Source organism: Bufo bufo, chromosome 3, assembly GCF_905171765.1.
Source record: "Bufo bufo chromosome 3, aBufBuf1.1, whole genome shotgun sequence".
In the NCBI taxonomy this organism is placed as follows: Eukaryota; Metazoa; Chordata; class Amphibia; order Anura; family Bufonidae; genus Bufo; species Bufo bufo.
This window is the reverse complement of record NC_053391.1, coordinates 191,057,861-191,079,645: the sequence shown is the minus strand read 5'-3', so window position 1 is coordinate 191,079,645 and position 21,785 is coordinate 191,057,861. Positions and strand designations below refer to the sequence as shown.

Below are 21,785 nucleotides of genomic sequence, written 5' to 3'. Positions count from 1 at the left end.
CACTGCAAAGCCAGTATGGGTCTGCTAAGACCAAACAGCTTCTGCAGTTACCCATTGATCATATGATCACTGGGATGGAAGCAACATAGCCACTCATTGAGCGAATTATTACCACCCCTGCCTTCTACCCCTATAGGTAGTCTGGATGTCCCTCACAACTACTGCAGCTGAAAACTCAGTAAGAACAATCAGGTGTATCCTTTCAGAGTGATATGTGGACCCGGAGAACATTAAAAGTCTATGTACATCTTTGTGGGCATTTTTTTTATTTTATTATAGAATTGTACTTATTTTGAGCTAAAAATATATTTTTTCACTTGGCCTTTATCAAACATTTTGAATCCTGTCTCTGTGCAGCCTTGAGATTCTCTAGTAGCAGGCTCTCAATTTTCACTGTGTTCTCCAATTTGATAGACACTCATTATACCTAAATTCTTACTGATAAGAATGTGGCTTAAATAAGGGTTTATGACCTTTTAGTAAATTTAGAGATAAGGGGGGGATCATTTACAAACAGATATATGCCACTTTTGTGGGGTATATCTGGCGCACAACAATCTATGAGGCCAAGTAAATCAAACTTGACAGATTACTCCCAATAGTAAGTAGCAAAATAGACTGATCCCCTAGGGGACAGAGGGGTAAAACTTAGCATTTAATAATATATATCTAAAATGATGAAGGACTAGCCAGGAGAGCCTCTGAGACAAACAAACAAAAGACAGCCCAGATGGGCCTGGACGCACAAACACTGAATGGTAACAGAGGTAAGTAGCATACAAAAGGAATGTTCTCACCCATCAGATGCTGTAGACGTGGATGGTGTAGTCACTTTCATAAATGCAGACTTCCATCCGGTGGACTGTGTTGATGTGTTACCATACGGAAGAGATGCCAGCGTGTGGACCTCAGCATAGACAGGGGTAGGGAGCAAAGAATCCCTAGATCAACCTAAATGAGGGGCAGGGGCTAAGTCACCCTACCTATCCATACAAGGTACTAGCTCCGCAAGGAGCGTCCCCGTCAGGATACCTTTCCCTGTTCCCGGGTGGAATCCCTAGTACACCCTTCAATAGGGTGTACTAGGGATTCCGCCCGGGAACAGAGAAAGGTATCCTGACGGGGACGCTCCTTGCGGGGCAAGTACCTCGTATAGATAGGTAGGGTGACTTAGCCTCTGCCCCTCATTTAGGGTGATCTAGGGATTCTTTGCTCCCTACTCCTGTCTATGCTAAGGTCCACACGCTGGCATCACTTCCGTATGGTAACACGTCAACACAGTCCACTGCATGGAAGTCTGCATTTATGAAAGTCTTCAGTTTCTTTTGCAGGAGATAAAACCGTAGCATGCTACGGTTTTAGCTTTTGCCTGATCTGTCAAAATGACTGAACTGAAGACATCCTGAACAGATTACTCTCCATTCAGAATGCATGGGGCTATGCCTGGTATAGAGCCCCTGTGACGGAACTCTATGCCGGAAAAGAAAAATGCTAGTGTGAAAGTACCCTTACATATAACACAAGAAGCAACTGCAAACTGTTCTTGGTCTTTAAAGGGAACCTGTCATCTGGATTTTGGGTATAGAGCTGAGGACATGGGTTGCTAGATGGCCGCTAGCACATCCGCAATACCCAGTCCCCATAGCTCTGTGTGCTTTTAATTGTGTAAAAAAAACCGATTTGATGCATATGCAAATTAACCTGAGAGGAGTCAAAGCTTGAAAATATGACTCTTCTCTGGTCACACAAGTAAGATATGACTCTTTTATGTTAATTTGCATAAAAGGCGGGAAGTACAAAAATGCATAATACTTATTGAATTAGTCTGCAAAAGAAATTAAAAGTGTAATTTATATGTTTAGGCTAACACAATGAACATTTAAAAAATGCTCAGTGAGGGTAGCATAGTAGAGGTGAGAGGTTCCCTTTAAGTTTAGGTTGGGGGTTTCAATGTGCTGGACTGGGAATGCTCCTATGGTAGGGGCATGCATTCTTTCTCGAAGTATTCGAGTGCTGTATAGGGCAATCTAAACCCTAGTAAGCTTGTCTTTAGGTTCCCTAGCACAAGAGGCTGTATGGTTCTGTTAATGCTGGGCTGACCCTAATCTCCTACATAGGAGGGGGTAAGTGTGCCTTTCAGGAAAAGGATGTGTCGCTCCTCTGACAGCTCTCTTGCATGGAAACCTGCCTCTAATGTCCACCCCATCTAGTGTATAGGGTGGGCCATTTATATGGATACACCTTAATAAAATGGGAATGGTTGGTGATATTAACTTCCTGTTTGTGGCACATTAGTATATGTGAGGGGGGAAACTTTTCAAGATGGGTGGTGACCATGGCGGCCATTTTGAAGTCGGCCATTTTGAATCCAACTTTTGTTTTTTCAATAGGAAGAGGGTCATCTGACACATCTAACTTATTGGGAATTTCACAAGAAAAACAATGGTGTGCTTGGTTTTAACATAACTTTATTCTTTCATGAGTTATTTACAAGTTTCTGACCACTTATAAAATGTAGAAAAAATGACTGGGCACACCTAGGATATTTAGTAGCTGATATTTATTGTTACTCAATTATAAAATATGAATCCAATAGGGGGATATACAACATATAATTTAATAGTATATAATTTAATGGTTAAAACATTCCCTCCAGATAAAATAATATTCAAGACAGATATTCTGTGAATTCTGCGGCCGAGTTGCTGCTGAATTGGTCACCCAGTAGAAATATTGTGACCCAACAGCCTCATCTCAGTCGCAATATGGACAGAAATGCTGAATGGGGAATATGTGACAATAAATAGATAATCTAACACAATGTTAATGCTGCTTGTTAAGTGACAGATGAAATTATGAAGTGTAGAATGTATAAACACCGGATGATGTAAAAAGTTGTCCTCAAGACATCCAGATATAATCAAGTCCCACTAATGTTGGTAGCCGATTTGGATTAAGAAATGATACTGTATAGTAAATTTGCGGTAATCAGATGCAGTGATACTATGCTCCGTCACTGACTCAGCGGCGTCCCGCTTTTAGTCAGAAAAGGAATCCAGCAATAGGCAATAGTTAGTGAAGGAACGCTCTTACCAAAGTTGGAGGGATCTCACAGGTAAGAGAAACCTCTGCCGTCTGTCGAAACTTTTTTCTCCCGATTTTCTTGTTGCGGTCAGGTGCAAACCCGTAGTAAGTAGTGTGGATCACCTGCTAGCAGTTGGATTTTCTGCACGAGGTCCCGCTTGTTGAGATCTGGATAAGATGGATAAATATAATGCGGAATGCTTACGCCAATTGGCGGATACTGGTACATACCAACTTTTAAAAAATGACCCAACTGATCAATTTTATATAAATTTAGGGAAATTTTGTAGGAAAGGAATGGATAGTGGAATTTTAAATAATGAGGAATATTTCAGGGATTGAATCATTAACAGCAAATCTTTCAATGTATATTGACATTTTACTTCAAACTAGAGTGAAAAAAACACCTTCATATGTCAAAGACACAACACAAATTATACATAAAATAGAAAATATGCAATTTGAAAAACACTGGATAATGGGTTCTCTAGATGTCCAATCCTTGTATACGGTCATAGACCACGAACAAGGTAAAAAAGCAACAAAAAAACAACTTATAATGGAAGGCAGATTAACAGAGAAACAGATAGATTTCATAATTGAGGGTATTGATTTTATTCTAAAACATAATTATTTTTATTTTAATGGATCTTTTTACTTGCAGATTCGGGGTACTGCCATGGGCACCAGGTTCGCCCCCAGTTATGCCAACTTATTTATGGCCGATTGGGAAGAACAGGTCGTGGCCCCTAGACTGGGGACGGACCTGGTGCTCTGGCAGAGATACATCGATGATGTGTTTTTTATCTGGCAATCAGGCCCCGAATCACTTAACCAGTTTTTAGATGATATTAATCATAATGATCTCAACCTTAAATTTTCGGGAATTAACAGTAAAGAAATTTTAGAATTTTTAGATTTGAAAATTTAAAATGACCCCCCAATTTTATGCGAGTGCACCGCATTGAATTTATCCAGGAACAACTCTGAGCCGCCTTACGAAATAAAGCCTGGTCTGAAACTTTTGCCCGAAAAGCTGGGACATCTTATCCAGATCTCAACAAGCGGGACCTCGTGCAGAAAATCCAACTGCTAGCAGGTGATCCACACTACTTACTACGGGTTTGCACCTGACCGCAACAAGAAAATCGGGAGAAAAAAGTTTCGACAGACGGCAGAGGTTTCTCTTACCTGTGAGATCCCTCCAACTTTGGTAAGAGCGTTCCTTCACTAACTATTGCCTATTGCTGGATTCCTTTTCTGACTAAAAGCGGGACGCCGCTGAGTCAGTGACGGAGCATAGTATCACTGCATCTGATTACCGCAAATTTACTGTACAGTATAATTTCTTAATCCAAATCGGCTACCAACATTAGTGGGACTTGATTATATCTGGATGTCTTGAGGACAACTTTTTACATCATCCGGTGTTTATACATTCTACACTTCATAATTTCATCTGTCACTTAACAAGCAGCATTAACATTGTGTTAGATTATCTATTTATTGTCACATATTCCCCATTCAGCATTTCTGTCCATATTGCGACTGAGATGAGGCTGTTGGGTCACAATATTTCTACTGGGTGACCGATTCAGCAGCACCTCGGCCGCAGAATTCACAGAATATCTGTCTTGAATATTATTTTATCTGGAGGTAATGTTTTAACCATTAAATTATATACTATTAAATTATATGTTGTATATCCCCCTATTGGATTCATATTTTATAATTGAGTAACAATAAATATCAGCTACTAAATATCCTAGGTGTGCCCAGTCATTTTTTCTATATTTCTGTCCTCTTTAGCAGCGGGGTGACGCTGCAAGACTGTGAGCACCCTGGTTGGTGGTTCAACCATCCTGTGCATCCAACTAACATATTACAATTGCACTTATAAAATGTGTTCAATGTGCTGCCCATTGTGTTGGATTGTCAATGCAACCCTCTTCTCCCACTCTTCACACACTGATAGCAACACCGCAGGAGAAATGCTAGCACAGGCTTCCAGTATCCGTAGTTTCAGGTGCTGCACATCTTGTATCTTCACAGCATAGACAATTGCCTTCAGATGACCCCAAAGATAAAAGTCTAAGGGGGTCAGATCGGGATTGGTCGTCGGGAAAGTGGATTGGTCGTCGTGGGCCAGTTGAATGGCCCCCAAGGTCTCCCGATCTGACCCCCTTAGACTTTTATCTTTGGGGTCATCTGAAGGCAATTGTCTATGCTGTCAAGATACGAGATGTGCAGCACCTGAAACTACGGATATTGGAAGCCTGTGCTAGCATTTCTCCTGCGGTGTTGCTATCAGTGTGTGAAGAGTGGGAGAAGAGGGTTGCATTGACAATCCAACACAATAGGCAGCACATTGAACACATTTTATAAGTGGTCAGAAACTTGTAAATAACGCATGAAAGAATAAAGTTACGTTAAAACCCAAGCACACCATTGTTTTTCTTGTGAAATTCCCAATAAGTTTGATGTGTCAGATGACCCTCTTCCTATTGAAAAAACAAAAGTTGGATTCAAAATGGCCGACTTCAAAATGGCCGCCATGGTCACCACCCATCTTGAAAAGTTTCCCCCCTCACATATACTAATGTGCCACAAACAGGAAGTTAATATCACCAACCATTCCCATTTTATTAAGGTGTATCCATATAAATGGCCCACCCTGTAGATCAAATCTAAACTGACCTAGGGGGTTAATCAATGTCTGATCCCCACTCTGCAAGATGTAGTTGTCCTTGTTGTGGAAAAGTTGCATAGCCAGGAACTGAGCCCTGTATTCAGAAGGTGGGCCTTAATCACAACTCACATGACTGCTCCACAGAAGTGGTGCAAGCCAAGCCATACCACCGATCTCAAGAATGGGAACACATTGCTTGAAGCCAGGAATGGAGAGGAGGCTATGCATTGCATGAGCAATTCTCTCTATTGACTTCTATTATTTCTAAAATTAATTGAGTGAGCTTACTCTGCTATTTTAGAAAGTCCAACAGCAGTCAATTGTGTAAGACACCTCTCCATTCCTTGTGGAGTGCGAAGGGTCCCTGTTCTTGAGATAGGAGCAGGAACCAGAAGTGCGACCTGCACCTATCAGACATTTATGACATACTATGGATATTCCAATCCCTTCAAGACTAGTACTTGACAATTATCTATACTAGAGGTGGACAGATCCAGTGTGGAATATCTCAATAATTAAATGGGTTTTCCATCTCAGCCAATGGGATCATATTGCTAGGATATGCCCCCATTGTCTGATAAGGTGACCTGCACCTTATCAGACAATGGGGGCATATCCTAGCAATATGATCCCATTGTCTGAGATGGAAAACCCATTTAATTATTGAGATATTCCACAATTTACTATTAATTTTTCTAATTAAACAGAGGAAAAACATATGCCAGCAAGACCACACCAAGTCGTCTTTTACAGTAATGAATAGAAATCAATCCAAAAAGTTATGCACCAGCAGCACATTTCCAAGCATGGACACTGGCTCCTGATTGCTCCTGTCCATACTGACCTACTTGTTTGTCATGGTTTAAAAAAAAAAAAAAAAAAAAAAAAAAAAACCTTGAGTCAGATATTACCAATCTTTTCACCAAATGACCAGTTTGTTGAGGATGAGCTTTATCAATCACTACATCAACAGTCTAGAAGAAAGAAGTAGACATGATGAGCCCCAGAATTACCGAAGAAACAAAGTCATTGACATTCTCCTTTACAATGGATTGCATAGCTCTGTGCTAGAGAGATCTGTTACATAAATGAGTGTTAAAAAAAGAGAAGTGAACAGAAGGCAGCTAGGGTCAGAAGAGATGAGGTGGAATAGATAAAATCAGCACATGGTTCTGAATGTATGAGACAAGATAGGCAGAAACATAAAAAGATATGTAAATAAATCAAATGAATGCAAAAAGTAAGCATGTACGCAGCCAAGCACTGACTAAGGCAAAAATAGCTGCCAGTTACTTCGCCTCCTGCACCTTACAGATGATCCTCGCCAATTAGCACCACCAGAAATGCATTCTATTCATGCCAATTCACACATACACTTTTTTTTTTTTAAATACCATATACTAATTAACTTTCCCTTTTCTAATAAGGTTTAAAAGAGTCCATGTCAATCAGTGTGCTCTTGGTTTGAATGCTTGTCTATTACTAAATGCAAATTACTATCAGAGCACAAAGACACATTAGTCAATAGGCTGCTCCGGTTTTACTTCCAGAAAAGTATGTGTTACAGAAGAGTAATCATGATCGATTGGAGTTTGTGCTATACTGTGACAAAGGCTCTTTTCAATTAGGAAAATTGCGGAAATTGACTTGCATCGGTATTCTAATTCTCACTGTAATTGCTTCAAAGGGATTGGAGTTAATAAAAGAGTATTACACTCACCGGTAATCCGGTTCCCTGGAAGTCTCCATGACACCACATCCTGAGATTGACTTCCTTCTGATTGGACAGGAAAAACACAGAGAGGTTAAAAATCCCACCCCCTCCCTCCATCGCCAGTGTATTTTAACGAAGAACCCCAGGATGAAAGGATAACAGAAAAAAACCCCCGCTGAATTAAGTATCTAAAGGGTGGGATGCATGTGTCGTCATGGAGACTTCCAGGAAACTGGATTACCGGTGAGTGGAATACTCTTTTCCCCAGTCATCTCCATGACACCACATCCTGAGTAAATATCAAAGAAAATTATTACGGGGGACAACTGCAGAGAGGACTTTACGTCCAAACCTTAAGTCGTCGTTGGCAAGGATAGCTAATCTGTAATGCTTGGTAAAAGGTATGAATTACTTTCCAAGTTGCAAATTTGCTGTAAAGAGGCTGAAGCTTTTTCCGCCCAGGAGGCGGCCATGCCCCTTGTGGAATGTGCTTTCAGGGAACCAGGGGCTTCTTTCCCTTTGACTTTATATGCTTCAGAGATAGCTAATCTTATCCATCTGCTGCTTTTTTCCCCTTATTGGGACCCGAGAACTGGACGAAAAGATTTTTGTCTAATCTCCATTGTCTGGTTGCTTCCATATATTTTAGGACTGCTCTCGAATGTCTAATGTGTGGTAGGAGATATCTTGTTAATTTTTTGGATTGTTGCAAAATGAGGGAAGTACAATGTCCTGTGACCTATGGAAGGTAGAGACCACCTTTGGGAGAAACGTAGGATCTAATTTAAGTACTAGTTTGTCATGGAACACCGAGAAAAAAGGTTCTTGAATGGACAAGGCCTGCAGCTCACAGACTCTTCTGGCCGATTTTATTGCCACTAAGAAGATAGTTTTGATGGTAAGCCATTTGATGGGGATTGCGTCTATAGGCTCAAATGGACCAGAAGTCAGGCCGGCCGCACCGTATTGAGATTCCGAGGAGCTACCATGTTTTTTATCGTAGGTCTGATCCTATCCGCTGCCTTGAGAAATCTAGTTACCCAGGGATGTTCTGTGCTGGTGTTATATAAGGCTCCTAGCGCCGATACTTGGACCCTAAGGGTATTAGGGGATAGTCCTAAATCGAAGCCTTCCTGAAGAAATTCCAAGATTAGTGGGATATTGGCCTTGAACTGGTCAAAGGATTTTCCTGACCATTCAGCGAATTTTCCCCATATTTTCAAATATTTATCGTTCGTGCTTTGTTTCCTGCTTAGGAGTAAAGTGTTCACTACTTTTCTGGATAACCCTAGGTTCAACAAAGTGGATTCTTCAGAATCCAGGCTGATAACTTTAACATCCGTAGCTCTGGGTGAGTAATAGGTCCCTGACTTAGAAGGTCTGGCCTCAGAGGTAGAAGGAGAGGGGCTTCTTTGCTGAGGGCTTTTAACAGCGCAAACCAACTCCTCTTGGGGCAAAGGGGAGTTATCAGAATTAACGTACAGCTTTTCTTCTGAAATTTCTGGGAATCAGTGGAAACGGAGGGAATGCGTAGATTAGATTCGTCGTCCAATTTTGGTTGAAGGCATCCACTGCCAGAGGATGATCCCTTGGGTTGAGGGAGAAGAATTGACTCAACTGGTGATTTTTTCTGGACGCAAATAGATCTACTGTCAGTCTGCCCCATTTCCTTGTGATTAGTTGGAAAGCCTCCGGGGATAACTTCCATTCTCCGGGGTCTAACGTGTGGGGACTCAGGTAGTCGGCCTGCACATTTAGCGATCCTTTCAGGTGGACTGCTGATAGTGACTGTATGTTTTTCTCTGCCCAGGAGAAAATTTTGTTTGATAGGCCCTGTAGTAGATGGTGTCTTGTGCCTCCCTGGTGTTGGATGAAGGCCACTGCTGTTGCATTGTCTGAATACACTAGGACGTGACGTCCTACTGATATCAGACTCATGTGTTTCAATGCCTCTCAAATTGCCCTCAGTTCCCTGAAGTTTGAGGATTGATGTTTTACGTAATTTGGCCATTTTCCCTGGTAGGAGTTCCCTTGGACTAATGCTCCCCAACCCTGGAGGCTCGCGTCCATTGTAATTACTACGGGTAGTTCTTGGGCCCAAAATACCCCATTTTTTAGGTTGGTCTCTTTGAGCCACCAATTCAGGAAATTCTTCACTTTTTGATCTAAAAATATTCGTTTTTCTAGAGTCGTTTGGGATATGTTCCACTTGCTTAAATTGAACTTTTGACGTGGTCTTAGGTGAAATTGTGCCCAGGCCACTGCTGGGATACATGCGGAAAGTCTTCCTAACACTTTCATTGCCTGTCGGATGGAACAGAATTTTACTTTCTTGAGGTTCCTCAGCGTTGCTTGAAGTTTCTTTACTTTTTGAGGCGGAAGAAAGGATTTTTGGGAGACTGTATTTAGAGTTATGCCTAGGAATATCTTTTGCCTGTTCGGGATTAAATCTGACTTTTCCCAGTTGATTATCCAACCTAGGCCCTGGAGATGGTTGAAAACTATCCGGAGGTGGACTTCTAGAATAGCTTTGTTGTCTGCAACTACTAACAGGTCGTCCAGATAAGGGATCACGCAGATTGCTTTTTCTCTTAGACTTGCTATGGCTTCCACCATTACCTTTGTAAAGGTTCTTGGAGCTGAGGAGATCCAAAAGGGAGACAGACACTTGAATTGAAAATGTTGAATGTGTCCCTTTAAACTCTATTGCAACCCTCAGGAATTTTCTTGATGACCCGTGTATTGGGACATGATAATAGGCATCCCTTAAGTCTATTGTGGCCATTACTGCGTCCTTTTTTATAAGCTTTACTGCCGACTTTAGAGTTTCCATTTTGAATTTTTGGTACTTGACGAATCTGTTTAGGTATTTTAAGTTTATTATCACTCTGGATTTCCCATTCATTTTTTTTTATAATAAAGAGACGGGAATAGAACCCTAGTTCTATCTGGTCTTCTGGGACAGGTTCTATTGCGGCCAAGCTTAACAAATCTTTGATGTCGTTTTTTTAAGGTACCAATTTGACATGTAGGAATGGTAGTAATAACAAATTTTTGTGGAGGGGGGAGAGAGTAGCTCTATTCTGTAACCCTCTTCTACAATGTTTAATATCCACGCATTGTTTATGTGCTCCCAAGATTTTTGAAAGGAGCTGAGCCTTCCCCCTACTGGTATGGCGTCATTGTTTGGTATTGGTGGAGGAGGATTCTGCTCGATTCGGGTTGAAAAGGAAATTTCTTCCCCTGCCTCCCTTTGCATAGCTCCACCTTCCGGACTTCCCTTTATCTATCTTATTTTTGGGTTGATGGTGTCGGTCACGAAAAAACTGCCTTTTTTGTTTGAATCTTTCTTCTGGGAATCCCCTTTTTCTATTAGTAGCATTCTCTAAGATTTTGTCAAGGGCCGCTCCAAAGACGTACTGACCGTGGAAGGGGAGCGCGATTAGTTTATTTTTGGAAGTAATGTCTCCTGACCAAGCTTTAAGCCATAAAGCCCGTCTCGCCGTGTTGGATAAAACGGCTGTCTGGGCGGACAGTTTGACAGACTCTGCTGCTGCGTCTGCTAAAAAAGAGGTTGCCATCTTCAGTAAAGGGCAAGCTCTCCAATATCTGGTCGCGTGGCGTTTTATTGACTAGGTGGATTTCTAGTTGATCTAGCCTAAGTTTAATGTTCTAGCTACGCAAGTTGAAGCGACTCCTGGTTTGAGAAGGGCTGCTGTTGTCTCCCAGGTCTTTCTTAAAAGACTTTCTGCTTTCCTATCTAGCGGATCTTTTAGTTGTGCTGAATCCTCAAAAGGGTAGAGCTGTATGTTTAGCCACCTTAGCTACTGGTGCGTCTACTTTAGGGATGGTTTCCCAGTCAGTGCAGTCATCTGGGCTAAACGGGTAACGCCTTTTAATCCCCATTGGAATAAAGGATCCTTTGTCTGGTTTCTCCCACTCAGAACGTATCATTTCTGGACACTATCTGGTACCGGAAAGACTGTGTTTTTCCTTTCTTCTAGGCCCCCAAAAATCTCTTGTTGTGTTGACCTAGGTGTCTTTGGCATTTCCATTTGAATGATAGCTCTGATAGCTTTGATCAGCTCATCAATGTCGTCCGAATTGAACAAAAACAGTTTGTATTCGCTATCTTCATCTGAGGATGCAAATTGTTTTTGTACTGATTCAGAGTCCGAAACTGCCAGGCCTTCGGAGTCTGAGTCAGAAATAAGTAAACGACTACTGTGGATGTCTTGAGGAGGAGTAATTTTTGGGGGTGTTGGTTCCTTAGATGTTAAGGCCAGCTGAACCTCCTCTTAGACTACTTTTCTAATATCTTCAAGGAAGCTGGAAGATTCTGATTTAACGACATTGGATGTGCATTCCTTACAAAGGGGTTTAGACCCTGTATTGGACAGTCGTTTATAGCAGATACCACATTTTCTGGCTTTCTTAGTGGTAGTAGCTGAATCCTTTTCTCCCTGAAAGGTAAGGGAGGGAAGGATGAGCAGACCAACCCAGCATTATATAAACATGTGCCTGAGAGCAGGCTACTCACAGTCCCTGGATTTGTTGCAGGCTCGGTTCCAGAGCCCAGCGTGAGGGGGGTGCTCATCTTGACTCCTGACCGCTTCCAGGGACGCACTCCTAATAGGAAAAAGCTGCGCTGTGTAGGGCGCCATTCTGCAGGTCCTGTGGGTTTTTATAGTCTCCTTTGCCCTTCCAGGACCTGCGGCGCATGTTGATGACGTCAGGACGCTTTGCTCCGCCCCAGCGTCTGGCGTCACCCGCCTGAAGGGACACATCCTAGTGCCGATCTGCCATAATCTTCTTTCCCCTCTGCATTAAGTCCCCCTGGACCTCCGCAGAGGGGATCTTTGCAGGGGGCATATCGCAATGCGCCCGAGCCCAGGCCTAACCCGGAGGAGGAGAGAGAGCTGCCCTGCAGACCCGACCTCGGCCTGGAAGAAAAAAAACTGGTGAGCCCAGCTAGAGCTCCATGCACCTCTCCGGCTTCCTATCCTGATGGGACAGGAAAAACACTGGCGATGGAGGGAGGGGGTGGGGTTTTTAACCTCTGTTTTTCCTGTCCAATCAGAAGGAAGTCAATTTCAGGATGTGGTGTCATGGAGACGACTGGGGAAAAAACAAATTCCTTTACAATGCATACATTCCTTGTCATAGTATTGTAATCCATCCTACCTGTAATAACCATAAAATAATAGACGGTGGAGGTGCAGTAGACATCGCATATCTAGATTTTAGTAAGGCTTTTGACACTGTCCCACATAGAAGACTTATCAATAAACTGCAGTCATTGAGCATGGACTCCCATATTGTTGAGTGGATTAGGCAGTGGCTGAGTGACAGACAACAGAGGGTGGTAGTCAATGGAGAACATTCAAAACAAGGTCATGTTACCAGTGGGGTTCCACAGGGATCTGTACTGGGACCGATTTTGTTTAATATCTTCATAAGTGATATTGCAAAAGGCCTCGCTGGTAAGGTTTGTCTTTTTGCTGATGACACAAAGATAGGTAACAGGGTTGATGTTTCTGGAGGGAAACGCCAAATGGAAAAGGATTTAGGAAAACTAGAAGAATGGTCAGAACTCTGGAAACTGAAATTTAATGTGGATAAGTGCAAGATAATGCACCTGGGGCGTAAAAACCCAAGGGCAGAATATAAAATATTTGACACAGTCCTGACCTCAGTATCTGAGGAAAGGGATTTAGGAGTAATTATTTCAGAAGACTTAAAGGTGGGAAGACAATGTAATAGAGCAGCACGAAATGCCAGCAGAATGCTTGGATGTATAGGGAGAGGTATAAGCAGTAGAAAGAGTGAAGTGCTTATGCCGCTGTACAGAACACTGGTGAGACCTCACTTGGAGTATTGTGCGCAGTACTGGAGGCCATATCTCCAGAAGGATATAGATACTCTAGAGAGAGTTCAGAGAAGAGCTACTAAACTAGTACATGGATTGCAGGATAAAACTTACCAGGAAAGGTTAAAGGACCTTAATATGTATAGCTTGGAAGAAAGAAGAGACAGAGGGGATATGATAGAACTTTTAAATACATAAAGGGAATCAACTCGGTAAAGGAAGAGAGCATATTTAAAAGAAGAAAAACTACCACAAGAGGACACAGTTTTAAGTTAGAGGGGCAAAGGTTTAAAAGTAATATAAGGAAGTATTACTTTACTGAGAGAGTAGTGGATGCATGGAATAGCCTTCCTGCAGAAGTGGTAGCTGCAAATACAGTGAAGGGGTTTAAGCATGCATGGGATAGGCACAAGGCCATCCTTCATATAAGATAGGGCCGGGGGCTATCCATAGTATTCAGTATATTGGGCAGACTAGATGGGCCAAATGGTTCTTATCTGCCGACACATTCTATGTTTCTATACTATTGTAATCCATCCTACCTGTAATACCCATACTGATACTATTGTAATCCATCCTACCTGTAATAACCATACTGATACTATTGTAATCCATCCTACCTGTAATAACCATACTGATACTATTGTAATCCATCCTACCTGTAATACCCATACTGATACTATTGTAACCCATCCTACCTGTAATACCCATACTGATACTATTGTAACCCATCCTACCTGTAATAACCATACTGATACTATTGTGATCCATCCTACCTGTAATAACAAAGCTACGCATATCACATGTTTTGACCAGCAGGTGTAATATATAGTGACAGATTATGCTGTTAGATAAGGCTACAAAACACTTAATACTGGTGACAGTTTAACAGCACCCGCTATATTTTTATGGTGCCCTGGTACATATAGAGGAAAGAACAAAGTGCCAGGTTTTACATAGGAGCAGCAGAATGGATATACGCCAACTCTTCATGCGTGTTATTTCCTCGCAGTCCATAAACATATACACAACCATTAATGACATCGCAGGCACTTTACGACAATGCCCCTTACTCTCTAAAATTATACTTGGCATTATCTAAGGATAGCTGGTTGCAATTTCCACAATCTACATAACAATAAAGCCTATGGTAGTATAATACAGGGGAACAAAGAGGACAATAATGGCACAAAGCCACAACTGTTTGTGTACGGTTAGGGCAAGAATAAAAAAGTAGCAAAATAATATAAATATTTAAAGCTAGTGTTTCTGCTTTTTATTTTGTTGTGCATTTCTTCTCTCCACATGCAGTTGCTTTGTATGTATAGTTTGCAGTAATGTCATTGTCCCTAACCAGGCTGCTAATCCCCATGAACAGCAGTTATCTTGTGCTGTCACATTCTGCCACCTCACTGCTATCTCTAACTATATATGACTATATTATCGCATTGTTCACACGTGTCCTGTGCAGTCAGCCGGGGTCATGATTGTCTCTATTCATCCAACACAGCTTACACCAGCCCTTTATATCTCCTTTATAGTACAGCGCCACATGTACAGGACTTATGTGTCCGTTATAGTCCCCTATTCAAACTACAAATGTATCCAGCGGAGAAATACAATGTCCAGATACTGTTTAGTGCATTCCACCCTGAGCACAATATACCCAGGTCATTGACTTCTTCCTAATTTACAGTTCTGCATTATAACATTATTCCTATAGGCAGGACACAGCTGCTGTAGACACTTGTCATGTAAGGTATGCACATCACCAGGGACAGTCTATAGACATCTACAGCAGCAGCCAGTCTGAGATACCATCCACCCTCTCAATGCAGAAAGACAGCATTCAAAGGATACTCACCATGTCTGAATGATAATCCACATCATCAATGCCTTGCATACGGCGCATTATTCCCAGTGCAGAGCATCCGTCCTGCTGCCCTTGAAGAGGTGCTGCAGTGTCTCCCCCAGTCCAATACACACTGCAGTGTAGGGTGTCATCCAAAATGCACACATTCCTCTTCTGCCTACACCTCCGCTTACTCTGAGATTCCTGCTTTTTACCAGCTTCCAACTGTGTTGCAATCAATCAGTAATCACATGATCCTCAGTACTAGTCTCTAGTGATTTGTTTAAAGGGATAGTATCCTGCAAAACGGGGGGTTTTAACCTGCCTAAACCAGGAGGGAGTGGACACACATATCATTGGCATGGTTACAAAATATTTTCTGTTAACCCATTACCTTGCGGTGCGTTGGAAACACCCAGCGCAGGTTCAGTGTGTGCCCTCATGTGGATATTTCCTAAATTTATGGTATGCTGTTGGCACTTGTACAGAAATCTAACACCGAATTAATATACTGGCAGTGGACATAAATCTGCTTTGCTGCATTAGGTTTTTAAAAATTGCATACTGCAGCAATACAATAATCTAAATGTAGCACTAGGGAATTAATTTTTCATAAGCATCTTGTGTAAAAGGCAGGGTGAGGTTATCCTCCTGCTGCACTGCTCAGTCACTCGCATGCACAACCAGTGTGTACTGCTTGACTATTGGATATTTACTATACTTTTGCTATGATGATCACTTTTATATGATTTAATATGGTAAACTGCTATGCCATGAGCATGATCTGGAACATGGAATACTGCATCATAATCGACTTCTCTTTGTCTGGACCTATGCCAGTTCACTTCTGCACGGAGTTGTAGTAGGTGGCCCCGTCGTGAGCTTTTGGTTATTTATACCTTTACTGACAACAGGACATTGTATTTGTACTCGTATTGGCCCATGCTGGTTTATCTGCACTGCATTCAGGAGGTTTTACATTTGAATGTGTTTATGGTGTTTGGTCTTGTCCCCTGATGAACTCTTCATTTTTGGGGAACATCTTTGATATATGTAGATTATAAGATGTATCGGGGTGAATCTGCTGAAGGGGTCAACCTTGTCGGAATGAGTGCTCTGTTCAGGTTATAGGGCATCCAGGGGAAAGGAATAGGGATATACATTATTATTACTCCCTTTCTCCTTCCCATTAGTTAGCCATCCTCCTTAAGGAGTCCTCCTGGTCTTACACCACTGTAGGTTTCTTTCTTGTGATTTGGACTAATTCTTCTTTGTTGATATTTGTGTATTTAATTGAGGTATTAAAATTTGTTTTAATCCAGTTTTTTGTCTGAGATATAAATATATCAGGGGTCAGTACAGAGACCTCTCCCATGATCTCTCTGACCTCTATGTCTAGACGGAAAGAAGGTTTCTCCATCAACATAGAAAGGGGTTCTTTATTGTAAGAGCAGTGAGACAAAGAGTTGATGGTGAACTCACTAATAGAGTTCCAGAGAGTCCTGGGTGCATTTCTGGAGTGTAATAATATTACAGAGTATAGTTACTCAAATTCTGGAGAAGTATCCTTGATCCAGGAAGTTATTCTGATTGGAGTCGGGAAGGAATTTTTTTCTCCTAAAATTAGAAAATTACCTCATGAGTGTTTTGCCTTCCACTGGATCATCTTTGCAGGATAATAGGCTGATCTAGATGGGCAAACTATGTTACGATGGATGCGATTCAAACTGTGGTACCTTGATTAAATCAGAAGATACCCATTTCTGGTTTACTTTCTTTTGGCGCAATTGGCAGTCTGACATTTAACTAAGTTTAATGGGGTCACTTTCCCATAATCTGCATAAGTTTTATACTGGTTCCTTACAATACTCCAGAACACCTTTCGCTTTGCTGAGATATTTCTGAAAATACATAAAATTCAATGCCTATGGGAGACTTAAATGTTGGTTGGCTCATTATATGGACTGGTAATTAGTATGTGGCTCTCATAAGGCACCGTGACAAGTTTTCCAGCTTATGGAAATAACTGTGCAGCGCTGTAGGGCACCTGACATTTCTAAGAAATTGGTTCAATTGCAGGAATGACAAGTGTCTTGGGAAAGTGACCTCTACCAATGATTACTCATTTTTAACCCATGCAAAAATGAAACTTTGATTAAAGAAACGCAAAGAGAAAAATTAACCAGCCGTAATGCTCTGAAAATGTTGAGATGTTTCAAGTGTCTCCAGCCACAGAAAGCTAAGTTTACCTGTTTGCCTCTTTGACTACCTATTGCTAAGCTGATATCCTCAACAACATACCAGATTCTTATGGAGTTCATTGAATTATTGAGAAAGGTCCACATGTGGCTAGCAAACACACGAACAATTAAAGCGGTTTTATTGACGTCTCATTTTTAGGGCCAAGATTCTACGCTGATTAATGTCCTAGTATATCTTCATGGTACATCCACACAGGATGAAAATTGGGTGGAAATAAATTCTGTGATTGATCATCTTTACAATCTGTAACAAATATTGTAAGTTACACAACATTTGTTGCTCATCTAGCTGCAAGTTTGCTGTAGATTTCACCCTATGCATTTCAAAGGCTGGAATCCACAGTGAAAATCCGCAACATAAATGGACATGCTATGGATTTAGAATCCACACTGCAGCTTCATTTCCATTTGGATTTGGCATAGGATTTTTATGACCGGCATGTGCTTTGGTAAAATCTAATCCAGGTTTCTGCTACTGCAATAAACTGCATTTTTTACACCTGTAAAATCTGAACAGAAACTCCACAGCATATCTGCTCCATGTGAACATACCCTTATGGTGGTCTAAGCTCTTTTTTTTAAAATTAGATACAACGCTCCAAATCCTCTGCATAGACACCACTAGGGGGAGCCTACTGCATAGAAGTGTTATCTTGCAGTTCAATGTTTAGTACAGTAATATGCAGTTAGTTCCTAAACTCCCTCTAGTGGGGGGAGCAGGTATCTAGCATCTAGTGGGGGGGAGATCTACTTGTGATTGGTGGGAGGATGACCTCTAGGACCCTCAGTGACCTGATTATGAAGGGGCTGGTGTATTGTTGCATCCACTTGTTAGTTGCCCCTGGACAACAATGTTCCCAGCCACATGGCTGTATAGAAAACTTCACTTGCCCATGTTGACTTGTGGTGCCTAATCAAATCCGTGCACCTCAGTAACATCACCTTGTTGGACAGACATGCTCAGTACCTACAAGGAGGGAAAAAAAGTTATATTCAGCTTACCACTCCAGATGATACAACACTCAAGACAAGCGTGCAGAGAAGGAAAATTCTGGGTTGGAACAGGTATCAATGTAAACTCAAAAACAAATTCTTTCAGCACTAGATAAAACACTCAAATTTTATTGTCACATCAAAAACATAAGTGTCCAGCCAGGAGACGCTAACATGTTTCCAACAGGTAAATATAGTCAGGTCTATATATATTGGGACATCGACACAATTCTAAGATTTTCGGCTCTATACACCACCACAATGGATTTGAAATAAAACGAACAAGATGTGCTTTAACTGCAGACTGTCAGCTTTAATTTGAGCGCATTTACATCCAAATCAGGTGAACGGTGTAGGAATTACAACAGTTTGCATATGTGCCTCCCACTTGTTAAGGGGCCAAAAGTAATGGGACAATTGGCTTCTCAGCTGTTCCATGGCCGGATGTGTGTTATTCCCTCATTATCCCAATTACAATGAGCAGATAAAAAGGTCCAGAGTTCATTTCAAGTGTGCTATTTGCATTTGGAATCTGTTGCTGTCAACTCTCAAGATTAGATCCAAAGAGCTGCCACTATCAGTGAAGCAAGCCATCATTAGGCTGAAAAAACAAAACAAACCCATCAGAGAGATAGCATTAGGCGTGGCCAAAACAACTGTTTGGAACATTCTTATAAATAAGGAATGCACCGGTGAGCTCAGCAACACCAAAAGACCCGGAAGACCACAGAAAACAACTGTGGTGGATGACCGAAAAATTCTTTCCCTGGTGAAGAAAACACCCTTCACAACAGTTGGCCAGATCAAGAACACTCTCCAGGAGGTAGGTGTATGTGTGTCAAAGTCAACAATCAAGAGAAGACTTCACCAGAGTGAATACAGAGGGTCCACCACAAGATGTAAACCATTGGTGAGCCGCAAAAACAGGAAGGCCAGATTAGTGTTTGCCAAACGACATCTAAAAAAGCCTTCACAGTTCTGGAACAACATCCTAAGGACAGATAAGACCAATATCAACTTGTACCAGAGTGATGGGAAGAGAAGATTATGGAGAAGGAAAGGAGCTGCTCATGATCCTAAGCATGCCACCTCATCAGTGAAGCATGGTGGTGGTAGTGTCATGGCGTGGGCATGTATGGCTGCCAATGGAACTGGTTCTCTTGTATTTATTGATGATGTGACTGCTGACAAAAGCAGCAGGATGAATTCTGAAGTGTTTCGTGCAATATTATCTGCTCATATTCAGCCAAATGCTTCAGAACTCATTGGACAGCGCTTCACAGTGCAGATGGACAATGACCTAAAGCATACTGAAAAAGCAACCAAAGAGTTTAAGGGAAATAAGTGGAATGTTATGCAATGGCCAAGTCAATCACCTGACCTGAATCCGATTGAGCAGGCATTTCACTTGCTGCAGACAAAACTGAAATGAAAATGCCCCAAGAAGGATTGCACTAAACATGTGAGCTATGACCAAGAACATATACAGTCAGGTCCATAAATATTGGGACATCAACACAATTCTAACATTTTTGGCTCTATAAAGTGACAGATACATAATTGGCACTGTCACTTTATTTCAATTATGTATTTTTCACATTATATGTTCTAAATGTGATTTATTATGAATTTTGTTCACTTTTATAGTTAATTGATTATTTTGTATTATGAATTGATACACCTATATATTGTGGTTGTAACACATGCGCACATAGCTTGAGAAAGACCGCAACAAGCGGTTGAAACGTCGCTGCTACATGACACTGGGTGAATAAACCGCACGTGTTTTTTTTTATCTTAATGGTGTGCTGCTGGCTTCTTCTGTCATATATATACACAGTACAGACCAAAAGTTTGGACACACCTTCTCATTCAAAGAGTTTTCTATATTTTCATGACTATGAAGGCATCAAAACTATGAATTAACACATGTGGAATTATATACATAAGAAACAAGTGTGAAACAACTGAAAATATGTCATATTCTAGGTTCTTCAAAGTAGCCACCTTTTGCTTTGATTACTGCTTTGCACACTCTTGATGAGCTTCAAGAGGTAGTCCCCTGAAATGGTCTTCCAACAGTCTTGAAGGAGTTCCCAGAGATGCTTAGCACTTGTTGGACCTTTTGCCTTCACTCTGCGGTCCAGCTCACCCCAAACCATCTCGATTGGGTTCAGGTCCGGTGACTGTGGAGGCCAGGTCATCTGGCGCAGCACCCCATCACTCTCCTTCATGGTCAAATAGCCTTTACTTTCAAAGTTTTCCCAATTTTTCGGCTGACTGACTGACCTTCATTTCTTAAAGTAATGATGGCCACTCGTTTTTCTTTACTTAGAATTTGTATTATGGCAAGAAAAAAGCAGCTAACAGTTTATTCAGTAGGACTATCAGCTGTGTATCCACCTGACTTCTCAATGCAACTGATGGTCCCATCCCCATTTATAAGGCAAGACATCCCACTTATTAAACCTGACAGGGCACACCTGTGAAGTGAAAACCATTTCAGGGGACTACCTCTTGAAGCTCATCAAGAGAATGCCAAGAGTGTGCAAAGCAGTAATCAAAACAAAAGGTGGCTACTTTGAAGAACCTAGAATATGACATATTTTCAGTTGTTTCACAATTGTTTGTTATGTATATAATTCCACATGTGTTAATTCATAGTTTTGATGCCTTCAGTGTGAATCTACAATTTTCATAGTCATGAAAATAAAGAAAACTCTTTGAATGAGAAGGTGTGTCCAAACCTTTGGTCTGTACTGTATATACACTCACCTAAAGAATTATTAGGAACACCATACTAATACGGTGTTGGACCCCCTTTTGCCTTCAGAACTGCCTTAATTCTACGTGGCATTGATTCAACAAGGTGCTGATAGCATTCTTTAGAAATGTTGGCCCATATTGATAGGATAGCATTAGCAGTTGGAGATTTGAGGGATGCACATCCAGGGCACGAAGCTCCCGTTCCACCAAATCCCAAAGATGCTCTATTGGGTTGAGATCTGGTGACTGTGGGGGTCATTTTAGTACAGTGAACTCATTGTCATGTTCAAGAAACCAATTCGAAATGATTCGAGCTTTGTGACATTGTGCATTATCCTGCTGGAAGTAGCCATCAGAGAATGGATACATGTTCTCATTCTGTTTACGCCAAATTCGGACTCTACCATTTGAATGTCTCAACAGAAATCGAGACTCATAAGACCAGGCAACATTTTTCCAGTCTTCAACAGTCCAAGTTTGGTGAGCTCATGCAAATTGTAGCCTCTTTTTCCTATTTGTAGTGGCGATGAGTGGTACCCGGTGGGGTCTTCTGCTGT

At 41.5% G+C, this 21,785-nt stretch overlaps 1 protein-coding gene across 1 annotated transcript in view; it reads right to left on the bottom strand.

The window, feature by feature from the left end:
• LOC120994947 (adenosine receptor A1-like) overlaps positions 1 to 15,476 on the bottom strand; it is a 163,135-nt gene extending 147,659 nt beyond the window's left edge. The window contains exon 1 of the mRNA XM_040423857.1: positions 15,221 to 15,476. The gene's annotated coding sequence lies outside the window, so the exon portion shown is untranslated. The remainder of the gene's footprint in view (positions 1 to 15,220) is intronic.
• Positions 15,477 to 21,785: the final 6,309 nt, after the last annotated feature.